At 45.2% G+C, this 21,416-nt stretch overlaps 1 protein-coding gene across 1 annotated transcript in view; it reads right to left on the bottom strand.

Moving 5' to 3' along the window:
- The window catches only part of LOC138736342 (EF-hand calcium-binding domain-containing protein 6-like), a 72,824-nt gene that overhangs the window by 956 nt on the left and 50,452 nt on the right, over positions 1-21,416 (bottom strand). The gene's annotated exons all lie outside the window — the stretch shown is intronic.

The following is a 21,416-nucleotide window of genomic DNA, read 5'->3' as shown; positions in this document are numbered from 1 at the left end:
AATCATGGAGATGGAGCTTCCAAGAAACATTTTTTTTACTGAAAACAGTTGACTGCCAATTATCAGAAGTATTGGTAACAATGAAGTCTCAAGTGGTGTACTCAGTCCTTAAAAGTAAATGGTTCTTTTTAAAAAAAAGTAAACCATCAACTAAATATGCCATTGGTTATCTGTTTATGTTCATGAAATCATGCAATTACCAGTAACTTAGTTATTTTCAGATATATTTATACAATGTTAAGTGTCATCAAACTAACGCAGTCAAAGCACAAAAACACTTCAGTAACTCAGCAGCGACCATCAGGGGTAAAAGATACTTCATCAATGTTTCAGTCCTGAGCAGGCAGGTTCCTGAATAAAAAGACTGGGGGGAGAACATAAGAACTAGGAGTTGATCGTCCTCCACCATTCAATGTGATCGTGGCTGATCTGACGATGGGCTCTTGTCCACCTTCCTGGCTTTTCCCCATAACCCTTAATTCCCTTACTATGTCAAACTATCCATTCTTTCCTTAAATATATTTATTAAGGTCACCTCCACTGCTTCAAAGGGCAGCAGATTCACCGCCCGCTGGGAAAAGCAGTTCCTCCTCATCTCCATCCTAAATCTACTCCCCTGAATCTTGAGGCTATGTCCCCTGGTCTCCCCACCAATGGAAACAACTTGCCTACCTCTAGCTTATCTATGCCTTTCATAATTTTATATGCTCCCTCTCATTCTTCTAAATTTCAGCGTACAGTCCCAGATGACTCAATCTCTCCTCATAGGCCAACCTATTCATCCCAGGAATCAAGCTGGTGAACCTTCTCTGCACCACCTCCAGAACTGCATGCACTACTCCAAATCTGGCCACCCCAGTACCTCCCTGCTCTTAAATTCAATCCCTCTAGCAATAAAGGCCAGTGTTCCATTTGCCACCTTAATTGCCTGCTGCACCTGCAAACCAACCTTTCTGCAGAGGAAGAGCACAGACAAAAGGTGATCATTGGACAGGATGGGACAGAAGAGGAAAGGTGAGAATTGATCGGGGACGTGGATCTGTGAATGAAGAGCTGGAGGAAAGGACACAGGGAAAGGGGGAGAGAGTGAGAGGCAGAAGAAAGGAAGGATAGAGAAAGAGACACAGAGGGGGTGGATTGTGGGGGGGGGGGTGGCAACAGGAACTGGAGGTTGATGTTAATCCCATCTGTTTGGATGGTGCCCAGACAGATCAGGAAATATTATTCCTACAATGTGTGGGTGGTCTCAATCTGGCAGTGCATGAGATCATGGACAGTCTCCCCCAATGTAGTGGAGGCCACATCAGAAACAGACAACGATGGAAGGACTGGTTGGGACCCTAAACAGTGGTGAGGGAAGAAGTGTAGCACTTCTTGCAGTCACAGGTGTGGTTACCAAGTGGGCGATTAGTGGGAAGAAAGGGACGTGTGGATGGAGTAACGGAGGGAGAAATCCCAAGGGAAAGCAAGGGGGGGGGGGGAGGAGATGGAAGACATATCTGGTGGTGGGATCATGGTGGAAATTGTGGAGGATAATATGTTGGATGCGGAGACTGGAGGGATGGAAGGTGAAGGACAAGGGGAATCCTGTCCTTCTGTCTCAGGGGGAATGGACCAGGGAAGGTATATGATCTAAAGTATATTGTCCTAATCACCTCCCACAGGGGTGTAATAGATGTGATTAACATTCTTATTCATGGTTCTTGGTTACATTGTCTGTATGATCCTCAGTAAGATGATTTCATTTCCTCATTCCTTTGTGTTGAGATAAATTGAAATGTACCATCTTTATTGGTGTTTATTTTCTTCAGCAACTTGCTTCCCTGTATCATTCCCTATATGTTCAACATCGGGCCATCATGAATGCAAAGACTCCCATTACACACACAATAGGGCTGCTTTTGCATTCACATGATCTGTTAATTTTTCTGAACCTACAGGGAATGCTTTTGTAATTTAGCCACAAGGAAATTCACATCACTATTGCAATTTCCATAGGCCTGTGGCCTGCTTGAGTGACAGAGCTCTGGAGATGATCCTGACCTTGGGTGAAGCCTGTACAGGATGCTTTGCCTGTTACATGCGAGATCCTCTGGGTGGTCCAGTATCCAACAGAGATGTGCTGGTTGGTAGGTGAAAATGGCCACTGTAAATTCTCTACCCAGGGAGTAGGTGGGTGGCAGAAGAATGGGGCTTTGTTGTATATGAGAGAGTAAGGAAAAGAAAATGAGAGGGGGGTGGGACTGAAGTCATTGTTCAGTATGCTGGCAAGGATTAGATGAGAAAAATGAACTATGTCAAAAGGAAATATGAATACAGTTTAAGTGTCAGGTCATGTGGACTATTCCATATCTACAGGTTGAACACCTTGGCTTTAATAATCTCATTTGCCAGAGGAGTCACGTGATGAAGTAGTGGCTGGTAGGAGAATACCAGCCCTCTCCAGAAAAGAAGGAAAAAAGTAAAGAAAAAGCAAAGCCATGGACACACAAACCACAACAAATAAAAAATAAAGGTGTGGAGGAAATGGCACCAAAGAAAGAAAACCCAAAAGCAACGGGAAGAAAAGAAGGAAAGATGTCGAAAGAGAAAGGTGAAGGCCTTACCTGTACGAAGAAGCAGGGACCCACCGTGGAAAGAGGAGCCCACTCCCTGAGGTCAGTGGAAACCCTGAAGGGTTGTGACCCACCGAGCGCAGGACTACAAGGATGGCTCACGGACCCAAACAGAGGTACGCAACCGCACATGAAAAAGACAACACCGACGGGAGGGGGGACCAGCTGTGGAGTGAAGATAAAAGTCTTTTCTGGAGGGGGCTGGGTAGGAGAGAATAACTGTCACTGCGAAATCAGTTGACGCTTGTTCGCAATCCAAATGGAGAGGGGAGTTGTGGTTGCCCGACAAGGGACATGGGGCAACTCAGAAAGGGGGGGGACATTTGGGGTTAAGGGAATTTTAGATGTGGGAATAGTGGAAATATTTTATGTTTTAGAAGTGTTGTCTTACAGTGTGTTCAAAGAAAGAAAACAGAAACGGATATGGGGCAAAGGTGGTGATGAGGAAGCGGAAAGGAAAGGTAAACAAAGTATGAAATGGCCATGTTGAACTATATGACTATAAATATTAATGGAATACATAACCAAATCAAAAGGAAGAGGCTGTTAAATTTACTGAAGAAAGAAAAAATTGATATAGCATTCGTGCAAGAAACACATCTAACTGAAGTGGAACACAAGAAAATAAGGAGAGATTGGGTAGGGCACGTAACGGCAGCATCATATAACTCAAAAGCCAGAGGAGTAGCTATATTAATCAATAAAAATGTACCAATCAAAATAGAGGAGGAAATAATAGATCCAGCTGGGAGGTATGTAATGATAAAATGTCAGATATATTCAGAATTTTGGAATTTGCTCTATGTATATGCACCTAATGAAGAAGATCAAAAATTTATACAAGATATCTTTTTAAAGATTGCAGATAATCAGGGGAATATACTGATAGGAGGGGACTTTAACCTTAATTTGGACTCAAAGATGGATAAAACTGGAAAAAAGACTAGCAGAAAGAACAAAGTAACCAAATTTATGGTTAAATCGATGCAGGAAATGCAACGTTTGGATATATGGACAAGACAACACCCAAAGGAGAAGGAATACTCATATTATTCGGGTTGACATTAAACATACTCAAGGATAGACCTGTTTCTGTTGTCAGCCCACATCCAAGGGAGAGTTAGGAAAACGGAATAGAAGGCTAGATTGTTGTCGGATCACTCACCCCTATTATTGGGAATAGAGCTGGAGGACATCCCACCGAGAACGATTAGATGGAGATTAAGCTCCATACTACTTAAAAGACAGGATTTTAGAGAATTAATTGAGCGACAAATTAAAATGTATTTTGAAATAAATACGGAATCAGTGAAAGATAAGTTTATACTATGGGATGCAATGAAAGCGTTCATCAGAGGGCAGATCATAAGTTACGTAACTAAGATGAAGAAGGACTACAATCGGGAAATAGAACAGCTGGAAAGGGAAGTAGCAAGTATAGAAAAATAATTAGCTATAAGGGAAGATACAACAAAAAGAAGAGAATTGGCAGACAAAAAAATAAAATATGAAACACTACAAACATATAAGGTGGAGAAGAACATAATGAAGACAAAACAGAAGTATTATGAGCTTGGAGAAAAAACGCACAAAAATACTAGCTTGGCAGCTTTAGATAGAACAAACTAAAAGAATAGTATTGGCATCAAGGAAAAAGGACAAACAAATTACATATAACCTAACGGAGATCAATGAAAACTTCAAGGAATTCTACGAGCAACTATATCGAACTGAGAACGAAGGGAATGAAGACAAAATAGATGAATTTCTAGGTAAAATTGAACTACCGAAATTGCAAGAAGAGGAGCAAAATAAATTAATAAAACCATTTAAAATAGAGGAAATACAGGATATATTGAAAAAAACTACCGAACAATAAAACGCCGGGAGGGGATGGACTCCCAATAGAATTCTATAAAACATTTAAAGACTTATTAATTCCTCCTCTCCTGGAAGTAATGAACCAGAATGAAGAAACACAAAATATGCCAGATTCATCCAAAACAGCTTTTTTTTTCTTTCTTTTCTTTGGCTTGGCTTCGCGGACGAAGATTTATGGAGGGGGTAAAAAGTCCACGTCAGCTGCAGGCTCGTTTGTGGCTGACCAGTCCGATGCGGGACAGGCAGACACGATTGCAGCGGTTGCAAGGGAAAATTGGTTGGTTGGGGTTGGGTGTTGGGTTTTTCCTCCTTTGCCTTTTGTCAGTGAGGTAGGCTCTGCGGTCTTCTTCAAAGGAGGCTGCTGCCCGCCAAACTGTGAGGCGCCAAGATGCACGGTTTGAGGCGTTATCAGCCCACTGGCGGTGGTCAATGTGGCAGGCACCAAGAGATTTCTTTAGGCAGTCCTTGTACCTTTTCTTTGGTGCACCTCTGTCACGGTGGCCAGTGGAGAGCTCGCCATATAATACGATCTTGGGAAGGCGATGGTCCTCCATTCTGGAGACGTGACCCATCCAGCGCAGCTGGATCTTCAGCAGCGTGGACTCGATGCTGTCGACCTCTGCCATCTCGAGTACCTCGACGTTAGGGGTGTGAGCGCTCCAATGGATGTTGAGGATGGAGCGGAGACAACGCTGGTGGAAGCGTTCTAGGAGCCGTAGGTGGTGCCGGTAGAGGACCCATGATTCGGAGCCGAACAGGAGTGTGGGTATGACAACGGCTCTGTATACGCTTATCTTTGTGAGGTTTTTCAGTTGGTTGTTTTTCCAGACTCTTTTGTGTAGTCTTCCAAAGGCGCTATTTGCCTTGGCGAGTCTGTTGTCTATCTCATTGTCGATCCTTGCATCTGATGAAATGGTGCAGCCGAGATAGGTAAACTGGTTGACCGTTTTGAGTTTTGTGTGCCCGATGGAGATGTGGGGGGGCTGGTAGTCATGGTGGGGAGCTGGCTGATGGAGGACCTCAGTTTTCTTCAGGCTGACTTACATCCGGTACCGCACGGATGGCAGTCTCTTCAATCTGAGGCGCCTGCAAGCTCACACCAAGACACAAGAGAAACTTGTCCGTGAACTACTCTTTGCAGATGATGCCGCTTTAGTTGCCCATTCAGAGCCAGCTCTTCAGCGCTTGACGTCCAAAACAGCAATAATTGCAATAATACCAAAGACGGGGAAAGATCCACTAACACCAGCATTGTATAGACCAATATCTCTACTTAACACAGATTATAAGATAATAGCTAAACTATTAGCAAACAGATTGGCCGACTGCGTGCCAAAAATAGTAAAACTAGATCAAACTGGATTTATTAAGAAAAGACGAACAACAGACAATATCTGTAAGTTCATTAACTTGATCCATGCAGTACAAGGAAACAAGACGCCAACAGTGGAGGTTGCCTTAGATGCAGAGAAAGCCTTTGAAAGAGTAGAATGGAATTATTTATTCAAAGTACTACAAAAGTTCAACCTACCAGAGAAATATATTAATTGGATCAAAGCATTATACAAGGGACCATTGGTGAAGGTGACAGTAAATGGATACATATCAAACCAATTTAAATTAAGCAGATCAACTAGGCAGGGATGTCCACTATCTCCCTCACTGTTCACGTTAGCTATAGAACCACTGGCAGAACTGATAAGAACAGAAAATAAAATGAGAGGGATAAAAATAAAAGAGAAGGAATATAAAATCAGTCTATTTGCAGATGACGTCATAGTATACTTTACAGAACCAAAAATATCAATAAAAGAATTACATAAGAAATTGAAGGAATATGGAGAAGTATCGGGGTACAAGATCAACGCAAATAAAAGTGAAGCAATGCCAATGAATAATGTGGATTTCACAAAGTTTAAGAAAGAATCACCATTTAGATGGCAAACACAAGCAATGCGATACCTAGCTATACAACTAGATAATAATCTAGGCCATCTATTGAAACTAAATTATCAGCCATTAATGAAGAAATTACAAGATGACAGAGCATTGGAAAGACTTACCACTAACACTGATAGGAAGGGTAAATTGTATTAAAATGAATATCTTCCCAAGGATACAATACATATTTCAATCATTACCAATTCACCTAACAGAGAAATTCTTCAAGGAGCTAAAGAAAATAATAAAGAAATTCTTATGGAAAGGGGGGAAACCGAGGATAGTGCTAGATAAATTAACAGAATGGTACAAACAAGGGGGCTTACAGCTACCAAACTTTAAGAATTATTATAGAGCAGCACAATCAGATTTTTATCAAACAAGGGAAAAACCAGATTGGACCAGATTAGAGCTAGATAAAATAGGGGAGAAGGTACCTGAACATATACTATATAAGTGGGATGAAAAGCTGGTGGAACATGGGAACTCACCAGTACTGCACCATCTGCTCAACATTTGGAAGAATATTTATGTAGAAAGGAATAAAACAAATTATTAACTACCAAAATTAATATTGACGCAAAATCCCTTTCACAATAGATAACCTTTCCTTTAGAGAATGGGAGAGAAAAGGGATCAAAAGAATAGAAAATTGTTTTTCAGGAAATAAATTATTATCTTTTGAACAAATGAAGTGCAAATATTGTATAACTCACGGTACAATGTTTGCATACACCAACGGAAAACCTACTTGAAGGACAAATTGGGAAGCAGACTGAGGTTACCAGAAGGAAGCAATTTTGAATTTGTGATTACAGATACAATGATAATTAAAAGATTTATTACAAACATGTACATCAAACTGCAAAAGAGAACGAGGAAACAAGCTGAAAACCTAAACAAAAATGGGAACAAGATCTAAACATAAAGGTAAAGAATGAAACATAGGAAAAGCTATGCTCCGGAACTATGAAAAGTACAATAAACACGAGGTTACGCATGATACAATATGATTGGTTACACAGGCTATACACCACGCCCCAAAAGTTAAGTAAATGGGACCCAACAGTATCAGATAGATGTTTTCGCTGTAAGAAGGAAACGGGAACAACAGTACATGAAATTTGGGCATGTGAGAAAGTGGAAAAGTTTTGGGAAGATCTAAATCAGGTATTAAATAAAATCACAAAAAGCAACATACCAAAAAATCCAGAGATCTTTCTTCTAAGTAATATAAGAAGTAAAGAACTTGGACTCAATTTGGATGGAGCACAATAAAGATTTCTTATGATAGCCTTAGCTGTAGCAAAAAAATGTATTATGTCAACTTGGAAAATAAAAGATAGACTGAGAATACAGCAATGGTATATAGAAATGAATAAATGTATTCGATTGGAAAAAATAACATATAATTTAAGAAATAACATCACAGTATTCGAACAAATTTGGGAACTGTACATGAACACAATAGAGAAGTCCTACCGCGGACCTCCACCACCTAAAATGACAGAAGGAGAAGACGACGAAATGAACTGACCCAGTATGTAAAAGTAGAAGACACAAATTTCTTGTTTATTTTCATTGTGTGATGACATTGTTTAATGGGTTTAATGTACCATATATGTTGAACGTTGAGTGAGTGGGGAGGGTGGTGGGAGAAGGAGGGAGAGAAGGGAGGGGGGAAAAGGGGAGAAAATGACACTGTGTATATTCAAGAGGGAAATGTTTGTGTGTATTTTGGTCAGTATGGTTCATTGTGTGAAAAATAAAAAAATATTTAAAAAAATAATCTCATTTGCCAATATATACCCCAAGCCAGCTAGAACAACTGATCTGAAAGGACCTCCAAACTACCCATGTTTTAAGTCTGACAACAGTGATTACTGATCACCCATGCTAAGCTTGTAAACTCTCAAAGATTCCTTCAGATACAAAATTAAAATATCCCTTTGTATTTCTTGACCTTGTTCTCAACTTGTGTCAATAGTAGACTCCCCAACATCTTCTCCAAATCCAGTCACAATATTCACCTCATTCTTTCAGCATATGGCAATACTACGTTCGATGTCATCTCCCACGATCTTGGTGAGATCAATCGCCCTTGGGAATCTTCCCATCTTTCCGTGTATAGGGCAAGTGGCTGAGGCCACTTGCATTGCTTGGGTTCACTGTATCCTTGGCCTGCTGTCATCTCCAGGTTGTCTCCCTGGAGAACCTGCCCTTTATTTGCTTTGCATTAGATAACTGAACTGCATCCAGAGCAGCAGATCTCAATGGAGATGGTAGGTCAGTACGTGGTTACAAGACTACCAATCAAAGATCTTCATTATTAATCCAGGGACATACATTTAATGCTCTCCCCATCCCACCCCGACAAAGGCAGACTGGAAATTCATGTTTAAATCAAATAAATTTGAAGGGTTTTTTTAAAAAAAGATGCTAGTTTGCAGACTCTGTGATTGTAGTCAAAGCACAGAAATGCTGGAGGAGCTTGGAAGTAAAGATATATCGCCGACATTTTGGGCCTGAGCCCTTCTTCAGTGTATGAGTGGGAAAAATGGATGTCTGAATTAAAGGCTGGGGGAAGAAAGGGAGGAGGGGGACCAACAGACAAAAGGTGTTTATTGAATATGACAAGAAAAAAGGTGAGAATTGATTTTGGCTCTATTAAAGGAGATAGAGGGAAAGAAAGAGAGACTGAGCTAGAGGATGGGGTGGGTGGGGATTGTAATGGAAACCGGAAAAGTTGATAATAATGCCATCTGGTTGGAGGGGGTCCAGACGGATGATGAGGTGTTGTTTCTCCAATTGGCGGGAAGTCTCAGTCTGGCAGTGTATGAGACCATAGGAGGACCAGAGAATGGGGCGAGGAATTGAAATGGGTGGCCACTGTGAGATCCATGCTATTATGGTGGACAGAGCCGAGGTGCTCCATAATGACCAGCTGAGCTCCTCCAGCATTTGTGTTTTGACATGTTAATCACAAACCTATCAGAATGTAAAACAATATCAGTTTAATCACTATCCTTCGGGAAAGGGTTTGACCTATAGAATATGTAACTCCATAACCTGACTTTTAACTTCCTCCTTAGATATATTCATGATGTGTAATGTATGCTATCAATCCACATCCTTTATACAGACCAAAGATTCATTGCCAAAGTGGGCATGTCTTCTGGGTTACTGTACTTGATGCAAATAATGGCCTTTTCTTTGGTAAACTTGATATAACAACCGAGCTAATGTTAACAGTAACACATCCTTCATTGAAGGTAGTCAACTTGCGAGAAAAATAATGGATCACATCACTCAGTTCCTGAATGTGAACTTGTACTTATGGGTGTTATACTCTCTCAAACAAACCCAGGAGGAAACAGCAGTAAAAGCAAAGTGGGAGCCAGTGAGTGGAGAATAACTAAATGGCTGGTATGGGGACTCCAATTCCTACAAAAGGTAGAGGACACAGCCCAGGACATCACAGACAAAACCCTCCCCACCTTCTATGGGAAATGCTGCTGTTGGAGAGCAAGGATCCACAGCGCCCAGCACACGCTCTGCTGCCATCAGGAAAGAGGTCTTGGTGCTACAAGACTCTCACCACCAGGTTCAGGAACAGCTGCTACCCCTCCACCATCAGACTCCTCAACAACAAACTCAATCAGGGACTCATTTAAGGACTCGTACCTTGTCTTTTTTCCCCCTCTGTATTGCACAGTCTGTTTGTTTACATTTCTTTACATGTGCACCTTGTGTACATTTTTTTTGCCCTACCAAAAGTGGTAATTCTGCCTCGCCTTCAGGAAAATGAATCTCAAGGTTGTATCTGATGTCATGCATGTATTCTGCTCATCCCTTGCCATAATGGAGCTCCACTGAGTGTGCCTATCTCAGAAGGCTGGTGTTGGGTATGTGAACGAGGTTGTCTTTTACCTTGGAGCTAATTGATTACAGCTTCAATGTCAGTGTGGGAGAGGACACCGACATTAGTTCATTTGAGATGGCCCCACTTATGCATCCTGATTGACGAGAGGCATCTCTGGTCTGGCTGGTGGTAGCAATGTCACTTAATGCAGCCAAATAATCTTATTATCGTTTGCTGCAAGTCAAACACTCCACCCCACATCCAAATCCTTGGAAGGTGAAGTGGTGCCAACAATAAATTGTTGGCTGCCTGAAAGGACAAAGCAACAGTTATCTGGAACAGAAATGAACTTGAAAGCAATCTGATGCTGTGCGTAAGATAGAGGTGGAGATATGGATGTTATGAAACTCGGGGAAGTAAATAGTTATGTTACAACAGTATTCAGAGAAAGTGTTCTTCACGAATCATTCAATGGGTGAAACTTAGAAATAAGAAAGGATGATCACTTTAATGGTTTAATGCTTCTCTGCACCCCCCCCCCCCCCCCAATAGTCGGGGGGTGGAATTAGAGGTGCAAATATGTAGAGAGATCTCAAATAGTTGGAGAAATAATAGGATTGTAATAGTCAGTGATTTCAATTTCCCTTATATAGACTCAGATTCTCAAAGCGCTTAGACTGGGTGAAATGCATTGGGGAAGTTTTCTTAAACGATATGAAGTTAGCCCAACTAGACTAGACACCACAACAGGACCTCCTTTTTTAATATTGTTTTGGTAGTGAGATGTGGGTTGGCACAACATCATGGGTGGAAGGGCCGGTACTGTGCTGTAGGCTTCTATGTTAAATGAGGCAGGACAAGTGACTGTGTCAATAGGAGGGCACTTTGGGATCAGTGGCCATAATTCTATTAGTTTTTTAAATAATTATGTAGTATTGGCCCACAGGTTGAAGACCTAAATTGAGCTCAGGCTAATGTTGACGGGATTAGACAGGAACGTGCAAAGTTAGATTGGGAGACACTGTATGTATGGGAATATTTAGGAAGTGAAAGGTTTTTAAAGAGAGTTGGGGTGACCTCAAGGTCAGCATGTTACTGTTAGAGTGATGGTCAAGGCCACAGGATTAGGAATCCTGAGGTGAGGTTTTGAAGGAGAATTTTCTTGTATTTGCCACAGAGAAAGATATGGATGTTACGAAACTCAGGGAAGTAAATAGTGGACACCCAGGTAGCCCTCCTGGTGAGATTACTGGGTCGTGGGTGCCTCCTAATGAGAGTCCACATTACAGAAGAGGAAGGGCTGAAGGCCTTAAAAGGAATTAAGATGGATAAAGTATACATTGATGAAGGGTTCCAGGGCAAAAGGATGGTTATATATCTTGTCCTCCTATGGACACTGCATGACCCACTGAGTTTCTCCAGCAATTTTGTGCATTTACTACAATCGCTGTGTCTCCAAACTTTGTTTCACTCCATTTGACTGCTCCACTTCAAGAGATGCCTACCCTGGTGAAGTTTCCCTCCTCTCTTCGAAGGGAATTCTGTGAGTCTCTCCCACTACTCTTCACCTGCCTTCCCTCTTGGTCTTGATACATTGACGCAGGGCTCAGCCCTGAAGTGTTGCTAAATGTATCTTTGCCTCCTACAGACGATGCAGGACCTGCTGAGTTTCCCCAGCACCTTTGTGTATTTACTAACATCACAGCATCTGAAGACTTTCTTGTTTCACCCATAAAATATATTCTGGGTCCTGGGACGTTATGGGAAGCTATGGAAATTGCGGGTGCCCTGGCAGAGATATTGAAATCACTGTTAGCCATGGATGAGGTGCTGAAGATGGGAGGGTGGCTAATGTTGTGCCTTTATTTAAGAAAAGGCTGCAAGGAAACAACTTGCAGGTGAGCCTACCATCAAAGGTGGGTAAATTATTGTAGGTGATTCTGAGAGACAGAAAGACCTGGACTAACTAAAGAAATCAACATGGCTTTGTGCATGGGAAATTGTAGGTCCCGAGTTTGAATGGGATTCAGCGTGAGTTGGCCAATTGTATGCAAAATTGACTTGGCAGTAGGCAATAGAAAAGAGAGGTAACAGAACATTTTTTTTTCCAGATTGGAAGCCTGTGATAGGTCCGCTGTTGTTTACGTTAATTATCTGGATGAGAATGTAGGTGGAATGGTCAGTAAGTTTGCGGATGACAGTAAACTTGGTGGTATAGTTGGCAATGATTTCAGATTTGCCTTCAAACCTGAGATTCTTTATTCTGCAGGTGATGCAGGATTACCACTTATTGGTAATGTGAAAAATCTGTACACAATGCACATATGCAATCAAATAAATAAATAAGCAAACTGTGCAATATAGAGAGGAAAAAAATGAGGTGCAAAATTAAGCCCTTAAATGAGTCTGAGTTTGTCATGGAGGGGGAGCAGCTGGCTCCTGAACCCGGTGGTGCGTGTCTAGTGGCACCTACACCTCTTTCCTGATGGCAGTAGCAAGAAATGAGCATGTGCTGGGTGATGTGAATCCCTGATGATTGCTGCTGCTCTCTGACTGCAGTGCTCCCTGTAGATGTTCTCGTTAGTGGGGACGCTTTTGTCTGTGATGCAGGGCTGTGCCCACTACCAATGAGGAAGATTATTTAAGATTTACTCAAGGATCTGTCCTGGAGCCTCCACATTGATGCAATCACAAAGAAGGCTCACTAGCGGCTATACTTTGTGAGGTATCTGAGAAGATGTCACCAAAGCCTCTCATAAACTTCTATAGGAGGACAATGGAGGGCATTCTGGCTGGTTGCATCACTGCCTGTTAAGGAGGTGCCAACTCTTAGGACAAGAATAAACTCCAGAGGGTTCATTTGGCCTGCGACATCACAGGCTTCAGACTTCGAGGACATTTACGTGAGGTGGTGTCTTAAAAAAGCAGCCTCTACCCTCAAAGACCCCCACCTCCCAGACCATGCCCTCTTCACTCTGCTACCATCAGAGAAAAGGTACAGGAGCCTAAAGGCAAGGACTCAATGGCTCAAGGACCGCTTCTTCCCCGCTGCCATCAGATTCCTGAATGATCAATGGACCAAAGACACTGCCTTTTATGGACTATTATTTTTTTTAAAAGATGGTTATATTATGAATGTTTGCACTATATGATGCTGTGGCAAAACATCAAACATCATGACAACAGATTCTGATTCTGATCAACTGAACGGTTCAAGCAATGGCAAGTGCAATTTAATTTGATTAAGCGAGGGGTTGCATTTTGGTAAGTTGTATGTGAAGATTCACAAAATCATGACTTTAACTAAGTCACTGCCTTTTCCTGGAGTACAGGAATCTAAAACTAGGGGGCCATATCTTTAAGGGGGGGGGGAAGTTTAGAAGGAGCTAAGGGGCAGCTTTTTCCATACAGAGGGTGATGAGCATATGGAAAGAGCTGGCAGACACAATTATAACATTTAAAAGACAATTGGACAAGGGCATGGATAGAAAAGGAATACAGGTATTGCACCCCCCCCCCTCCCCTTTGCGAATACTCATCCCACAAATTTGCTTTTACGAAGAAACCTGTGTTCGGAATCTGAAAGAAATTTGAATGGGATTTGGCTTTTAGGAAAATAGCCTTCAAAAGTGGCGAATTGGCCTTCGCTTACGGAAGGCTTCATGAGAACCATCTACTTTCATAAAGCAAGGTATGCGGACCAAGAGCAGGTAAATGGGATTTGGTCGACCTGGCCAAGTTGGATTGTTGGAATTAACTGAGATGAGGTCTTGCCCATTTGGAGAATTTCAGGAATTGCATTCATCCAAAACAATTCCACCCAAACTGCTCACTTGCTGATGAACCATTTCTGAAAGCTTACATTGTCACTTGTAGAAAGAACTGCTTCTGATTCACCAAATAACCTCAAGGTTATTTGAAATTTATAAAGGCTCCCCATTACTGGTGGTTCACCACGGAATTTATGGTGGCCCACTTACGGCCCTGTTTCTTACTTCAATGTTTGTATTTCAAATGGTGCTTAAAACAGGTTCTATTTGACACACCCTGCAAAATAACTCATGAATTCAGTTAAACTGGTTTTCCTTCTTACTGAATTTTTCCACCACCCTCTGTCTGTTAAGCAGTTGTTCAGGTTATCAGTTGGTGAAAGTGTGGTTGGACTTCAGATGAAATCCTACCTTCAAATGAGACACTGCACGCCATTCAGGTGGGTGGAGTTGATATTTGTCAGAATGGTCCATGGGACAAATAGGTAATTTATGGGGAGAAGCATACATTGACGTGGTTTGCATTCCCTTGAGTATAATGTTCTAACGATGGCATTTTAAGGTGATTACAGAAGTTTTTGGAATCAAGAAATTGTACGATCTTGTTGCAATTAGCCAAGTCAAGAACTAGGGACAGAATTTTCAGTTAGACCTGGTTCTTAGGAAGGATTTCTTCAACAAACTATATGAGAAATGTGGAACTCTTCTCTCAATGGTACAGTTGCTGCATAGAAATGGATCGATCGGAGGTCAATCTACAGGGACCATAAGAGAGGCAGAGAGGATCTCTGGAGTCTCCCTCCCCTCTCCCCCCACCACTCCTCTGCCCCATTCATGTGATTGTAATGCGCGACTTTTATTAACTAAAAGACTGGAGCATATCACAAGTAGGTCAACCAGTTCAGAATGACCTGGTCTGGCTAGGAGCAATCCTTTAAGACCTGCCAGTAGGTGTGGCTACACTCTCAGCCAATCACAGTCATCCTACACTACCATCTGTACATATACACATTGGTGATAGAATCTGTACTGTCACAGTGATTACCTGGATCATTGTCTGGAGGGCACGCAAAATCATTGAGGACCCCTTCAATCCCGCACACAGATTCTTTCAGTTGCTCCCTTTGGGGAAGAGATCCAGGAGGATCAGAGCCAGCACCACCAGGCTGAGGAATAGCTCTCACGGGCAGTGAGAATGATGAATGACCGAAGGGCTGCTCCCACTGACTATCATATTCACGAAACAATATTTATTTATTTGTATACGTGAATACCTATCCTGCGTATGTATTATTTGTCTGAATGTGTGGTTGTGTGATTTCTACCAAAGATCGGAGAACGCTGTTTTGTTGGGTTGTACTTGTGCAATCGGATGATAAGAAACTTGGTAAAGGCTAAAGTTCGTTGTCAGATTTATCAGATCCTGTGATAAAGCATTTAACTGGAGATCAGGAAATGAGGAGGATGTGAAAAAAGGAAATCAGGATGGCAAAAAAAAGACAAGAGAAAGCTCTAGCAGACAACATTAGGGGAAAATCCCAAGAGATTTTCTAAGTACATAAAGTAAAAATGGGTAACTAGAGGGGGGGGGGGGGGAAAATAAGTGAACCCGCTAGATGGTCCATTCTATGTGGAGCCACAAGAAATGGGCAAGGACTGGGGATCTTGGGGCAGCCAATGGTAGTGTCCTGAGAACAGCCAGGATCATGGTGGAGGAGGTGCTGATGTGCATGAAAGTAGAAAAATATCCCGGGCCTGATCAGATCTATCCAAGGACTATGGGAAACTAGAGAGGAAACTGTAGGTGGCCTAGCTGAGATTTGAGAATCACCCCTTTTACATTGGGATCCCAGTAAATTGGCATGTCAGCGACCCATGTTTAAAGCTGGGTCAGGTCAGATCAGAGCATTCATGTTTGAATCCAGAAAAGCCAAGTCATTGGGCCCTTTTGCGCTGGGACCTGGCATCCCAGAGCAAAAGGAGCGGGACCTGCAGTATTACAGCGTCGGCATCCCGGGAAGGCAGCTAAGCCTTTTACACAGGAGCCGATGCGAAACGCATTGGCTCTGATACTACATACATACCTTGGAGAGTAATTACTGGGATGAAAATGACCCCCCCCCCCCCCCCATCAAATCCCATGTTCATCACATTCACACAGTAAGTGAAATGGTAAAATGGCGATTAATCACAGTCTTTTATGGGCAGTGTAAAAGAGCCTATTAAATACAGGTGAGCTGCCAGGAGAATGGAGGGTGGCAAATTTTGTGCCTCTATTTACAAAAAGCTACACGGAAAAACCAGGGAACTACAGGCCAGAGAGCCTAGCCTCTGTGGTTGGTAAATTACTGGAGGAAGAAGATATACATGCATTTCAACCAGTGGTTGTCAACCTTTTTCTTCCCACTCACATCTTCTTTGGCTTGGCTTTGCGGACGAAGATTTATGGAGGGGTAATGTCCACGTCAGCTGCAGGCTCGTTTGTGGCTGACAAGTCCGATGCGGGACAGGCAGACACGGTTGCAGCGGTTGCAAGGGAAAATTGGTTGGTTGGGGTTGGGTGTTGGGTTTTTCCTCCTTTGTCTTTTGTCAGTGAGGTGGGCTCTGCGGTCTTCTTCAAAGGAGGTTGCTGCCCGCCGAACTGTGAGGCGCCAAGATGCACGGTTTGAGGCGATATCAGCCCACTAGTCAATGTGGCAGGCACCAAGAGATTTCTTTAGGCAGTCCTTGTACCTCTTCTTTGGTGCACCTCTGCCTCAGTGGCCAGTGGAGAGCTCGCCATATAACACGATCTTGGAAAGGCGATGATCTTCCATTCTGGAGACGTGACCTACCCAGCGCAGTTGGATCTTCAGCAGCGTGGATTCGATGCTGTCGGCCTCTGCCATCTCGAGTACTTCAATGTTGGTGATGAAGTCGCTCCAATGAATGTTGAGGATGGAGCAGAGACAACGCTGGTGGAAGCATTCTAGGAGCCGTAGGTGATGCCGGTAGAGGACCCATGATTTGGAGCCGAACAGGAGCGTGGGTATGACAACGGCTCTGTATATGCTAATCTTTGTGAGGTTTTTCAGTTGGTTGCTTTTCCAGACTCTTTTGTGTAGTCTTCCAAAGGCGCTATTTGCCTTGGTGAGTCTGTTGTCTATCTCATTGTCGATCCTTGCATCCGATGAAATGGTGCAGCCGGGATAGGTAAACTGGTTGACTGTTTTGAGTTCAGTGTGCCCGATGGAGATGTGGGGGGAGCTGGTAGTGATGGTGGGGAGCTGGGTGATGGAGGACCTCAGTTTTCTTCAGGCTGACTTCCAGGCCAAACATTTTGGCAGTTTCCGCAAAACAGGATGTCAAGCGCTGAAGAGCTGGCTCTGAATGGGCAACTAAAGCGGCATCATCTGCAAAGAGTAGTTCACGGACAAGTTTCTCTTGTGTCTTGGTGTGAGCTTGCAGGTGCCTCAGATTGAAGAGACTGCCATCCGTGCGGTACCGGATGTAAACAGCGTCTTCATTGTTGAGGTCTTTCATGGCTTGTTTCAGCATCATGCTGAAGAAAATTGAAAAGAGGGTTGGTGCGAGAATGCAGCCTTGCTTCACGCCATTGTTAATGGAGAAGGGTTCAGAGAGCTCATTGCTGTATCTGACCCGACCTTGTTGGTTTTCGTGCAGTTGGATAACCATGTTGAGGAACTTTGGGGGGCATCCGAGGCGCTCTAGTATTTGCCAAAGCCCTTTCCTACTCACGGTGTTGAAGGCTTGACACTAGATACTAAATACTATATACTAGAGCGCCTCCCACTCACATACCACTTTAAGTAATCCCTGTGCCATCGGTGCTCTGTGATTAGTAAGGGATTGCTTAAGGTGGGATGTGAGTGGGAAGGGATGTTTGAGAATCACTGTTCTAGACCCAATTGTGACTGAAATATATTGCTTGAGAAAAATTGTCATTGGCCCATTTCCTTTGGAGTTATGAAACCGTGCACATAACGAGTCAATTAGGGACGATTAAAACAGTGGTTTTCAAACTTTTTATTTTCACCCACGTCCTACCTTAAGCTATCCCTTACTAATCACAGAGCATCGATGGCATAGGGATTACTTAAAGTGGGATGTGAGTGGAAAGAAAAAGGTTGAGAACCACTGATTTAGATGGACAAGGGCCGATTAAGGATAATCGATAGTGTTTTGTCAGTGGGAGGTCATGTCTCACAAATCTAATTAGTTTTTTGGAACATGTGACCAAAACGTTTAATAAGGGTGGAGTTGTAAATGCTGTATATATGGATTCCACCGTCTCCCCCTTGCTCCTGCCCGGATCGAGGCCGCCGCCGTCTACCCTTCGCCCGGACCGGGGCCGGGGCCGCTGCTGCTGCTGCTCTCCCTGTGCCTGGACTGGGGCCTCGGTCGAGTGGGGCAGGGGGAGGCCCCGATCCTGGTAGAGAGTGGGAGGCGGCGGCCCCAGTCCAGGCACAGGGTGAGCTGCGGCGGCCTTGGCCCCGGTCCGGGCGAAGTGTAGACGGCGGCGGCCCCGATACGGGCAGGAGCAAGGGGGAGACGGCGGCCCCAGTCCGGGCACAGGGAGAGCAGCAGCGGCCCCGGCCCCGGTCCGGGCGAAGGGTAGACGGCGGCGGCCCCGATACGGGCAGGAGCAAGGGGGAGACGGCGGCCCCGGCCTCGGTCGAGTGAGACAGGCGGAGGCCCCGGTCCGGACAGGGAGTGGGAGGCGGCGGCCCCAGTCCAGGCACAGGGAGAGCAGCAGCGGCCCCGGCCCCGGTCCGGGCGAAGGGTAGACGGCGGCGGCCCCGATACGGGCAGGAGCAAGGGGGAGACGGCGGCCCCGGCCTCGGTCGAGTGGGGCAGGGGGAGGCCCCGATCCGGGCAGAGAGTGGGAGGCGGCGGCCCCAGTCCAGGCACAGGGTGAGCTGCGGCGGCCTCGGCCCCGGTCCGGGCAGTATGGACCGACCTAGGAGGGGAGGCAGGCCCCTCCAGCCCGGGTAAGAAACCTGCATAGGAGAAGGCCACTCCGATATAAAACCTACGACCCAAGGACCTCGCTGCCACGTCCCAGCTTGCTTAGCCACGGCACACGAACCATGGGTGTAAAGGGTGGGGCCAGTACTGCGCGCACTGCACTCCACCTAAAAGCTCCTTTGCGCAGGCCCGAGGACAGGTCCACGTCCTCCCCCTCCACGTCCTCCCCCTCCACGTCCTCCCCCTCCACGTCCTCCCCCTCCACGTCCTCCCCCTCCACGTCCTCCCCCTCCACGTCCTCCCCCTCCACGTCCTCTCCCTCCATGTCCTCCCCCTCCACGTCCTCCCCCTCCACGTCCTCCCCCTCCACGTCCTCTCCCTCCACGCCTTCCCCCTCAAAAGATGCTCACAAACTCAAGCTAGCATGCTGGAACATCAGAACCATGCTAGACAAGGCTGACAGCCACCGACCTGAACGTCGGTCTGCCCTCATTGCACATGAACTCCTCAGACTTGACATCGACATAGCTGCTCTCAGTGAAGTCCGCCTGGCAGATGTAGGCAGCCTCCAAGAACGCGGCGCGGGCTACACACTCTACTGGTCTGGCAAGCCTTTGGATGAACGACGCCTATCTGGTGTAGGCTTCATGGTCAAGAGCTTCATTGCCTCCAAACTCGAAAACCTTCCGACAGGCCTCTCGAACCGAATCATGTCCATGCGACTCCCCCTTCAGAACAAGCGTCACATCACCCTCATCAGTGTCTATGCTCCAACCCTCCAGGCGGAACCAGCAGAAAAGGACAAGTTCTACACCGACCTGCGCAACCTCATCCAACGCACCCCTACAGCCGACAAGGTTGTCATCCTGGGCGACTTCAACGCTCGTGTCGGCAAAGACTCAGAAACCTGGCCAGGAATCCTGGGCAAGCATGGCGTCGGCAAGTGCAACGACAATGGGCGCCTCCTGTTGGAGCTCTGCGCAGAACAGCGGCTTGTCATTACAAACACCCTTTTTCAGCAGAGGGACAGCCTTAAGACCACCTGGATGCATCCCCGATCCAAGCACTGGCACCTCCTGGACTACATCCTGGTGCGAGAAAGTGACAAACGAGATGTGCTCCACACCAGGGTCATGCCTAGCGCGGAATGCCACACTGACCACCGGCTGGTTCGCTGCAAGCTCAACCTTCACTTCAAACCAAAGCCCAGGAACAATAAAGCCCCCAGAAAGAGGTTCAATGTTGGAAACCTGCAGTCAGACGAAGCGAGAGGAAACTTCCAGGCAAACCTCAAAGCAAAGCTCGACGATGCAACCCGCCTCACGGACCTGTCCCCTGAAACCCTCTGGGATCAGTTGAAGACTACCATACTGCAATCCACTGAAGAGGTACTGGGCTTCTCCTCCAGGAAAAACAAGGACTGGTTTGACGAAAACAGCCAGGAAATCCAGGAGCTGCTGGCAAAGAAGCGAGCTGCCCACCAGGCTCACCTTACAAAGCCGTCCTGTCCAGAGAAGAAACAAGCCTTCCGTCGCGCATGCAGCCATCTTCAGCGCAAACTCCGGGAGATCCAAAATGAGTGGTGGACTAGCCTCGCCAAACGAACCCAGCTCAGCGCGGACATTGGCGACTTCAGGGGTTTCTACGAGGCTCTAAAGGCTGTGTACGGCCCCTCACCCCAAGTCCAAAGCCCGCTGCGCAGCTCAGACGGCAAAGTCCTCCTCAGCGACAAGATCTCCATCCTCAACCGATGGTCAGAACACTTCCAATCTCTTTTCAGTGCCAACCGCTCAGTCCAAGATTCCGCCCTGCTCCAGCTCCCTCAACAGCCCCTAAGGCTAGAGCTGGATGAGGTTCCCACCCTGGATGAGACATATAAAGCAATCGAACAACTGAAAAGTGGCAAAGCAGCAGGCATGGATGGAATCCCCCCAGAAGTCTGGAAGGCTGGCGGCAAAACTCTGCATGCCAAACTGCATGAGTTTTTCAAGCTTTGTTGGGACCAAGGTAAACTGCCTCAGGATCTTCGTGATGCCACCATCATCACCCTGTACAAAAACAAAGGCGAGAAATCAGACTGCTCAAACTACAGGGGAATCACGTTGCTCTCCATTGCAGGCAAAATCTTCGCTAGGATTCTACTAAATAGAATAATACCTAGTGTCGCCGAGAATATTCTCCCAGAATCACAGTGCAGCTTTCGCGCAAACAGAGGAACTACTGACATGGTCTTTGCCCTCAGACAGCTCCAAGAAAAATGCAGAGAACAAAACAAAGGACTCTACATCACCTTTGTTGACCTCACCAAAGCCTTCGACACCGTGAGCAGGAAAGGGCTTTGGCAAATACTAGAGCGCATCGGATGTCCCCCAAAGTTCC

The sequence above is a fragment of the Narcine bancroftii genome, chromosome 6, assembly GCF_036971445.1.
Source record: "Narcine bancroftii isolate sNarBan1 chromosome 6, sNarBan1.hap1, whole genome shotgun sequence".
NCBI lineage: Eukaryota > Metazoa > Chordata > Chondrichthyes > Torpediniformes > Narcinidae > Narcine > Narcine bancroftii.
Note: the sequence above shows the minus strand (reverse complement) of the source record. Positions and strands in the feature narration are given on the sequence as shown.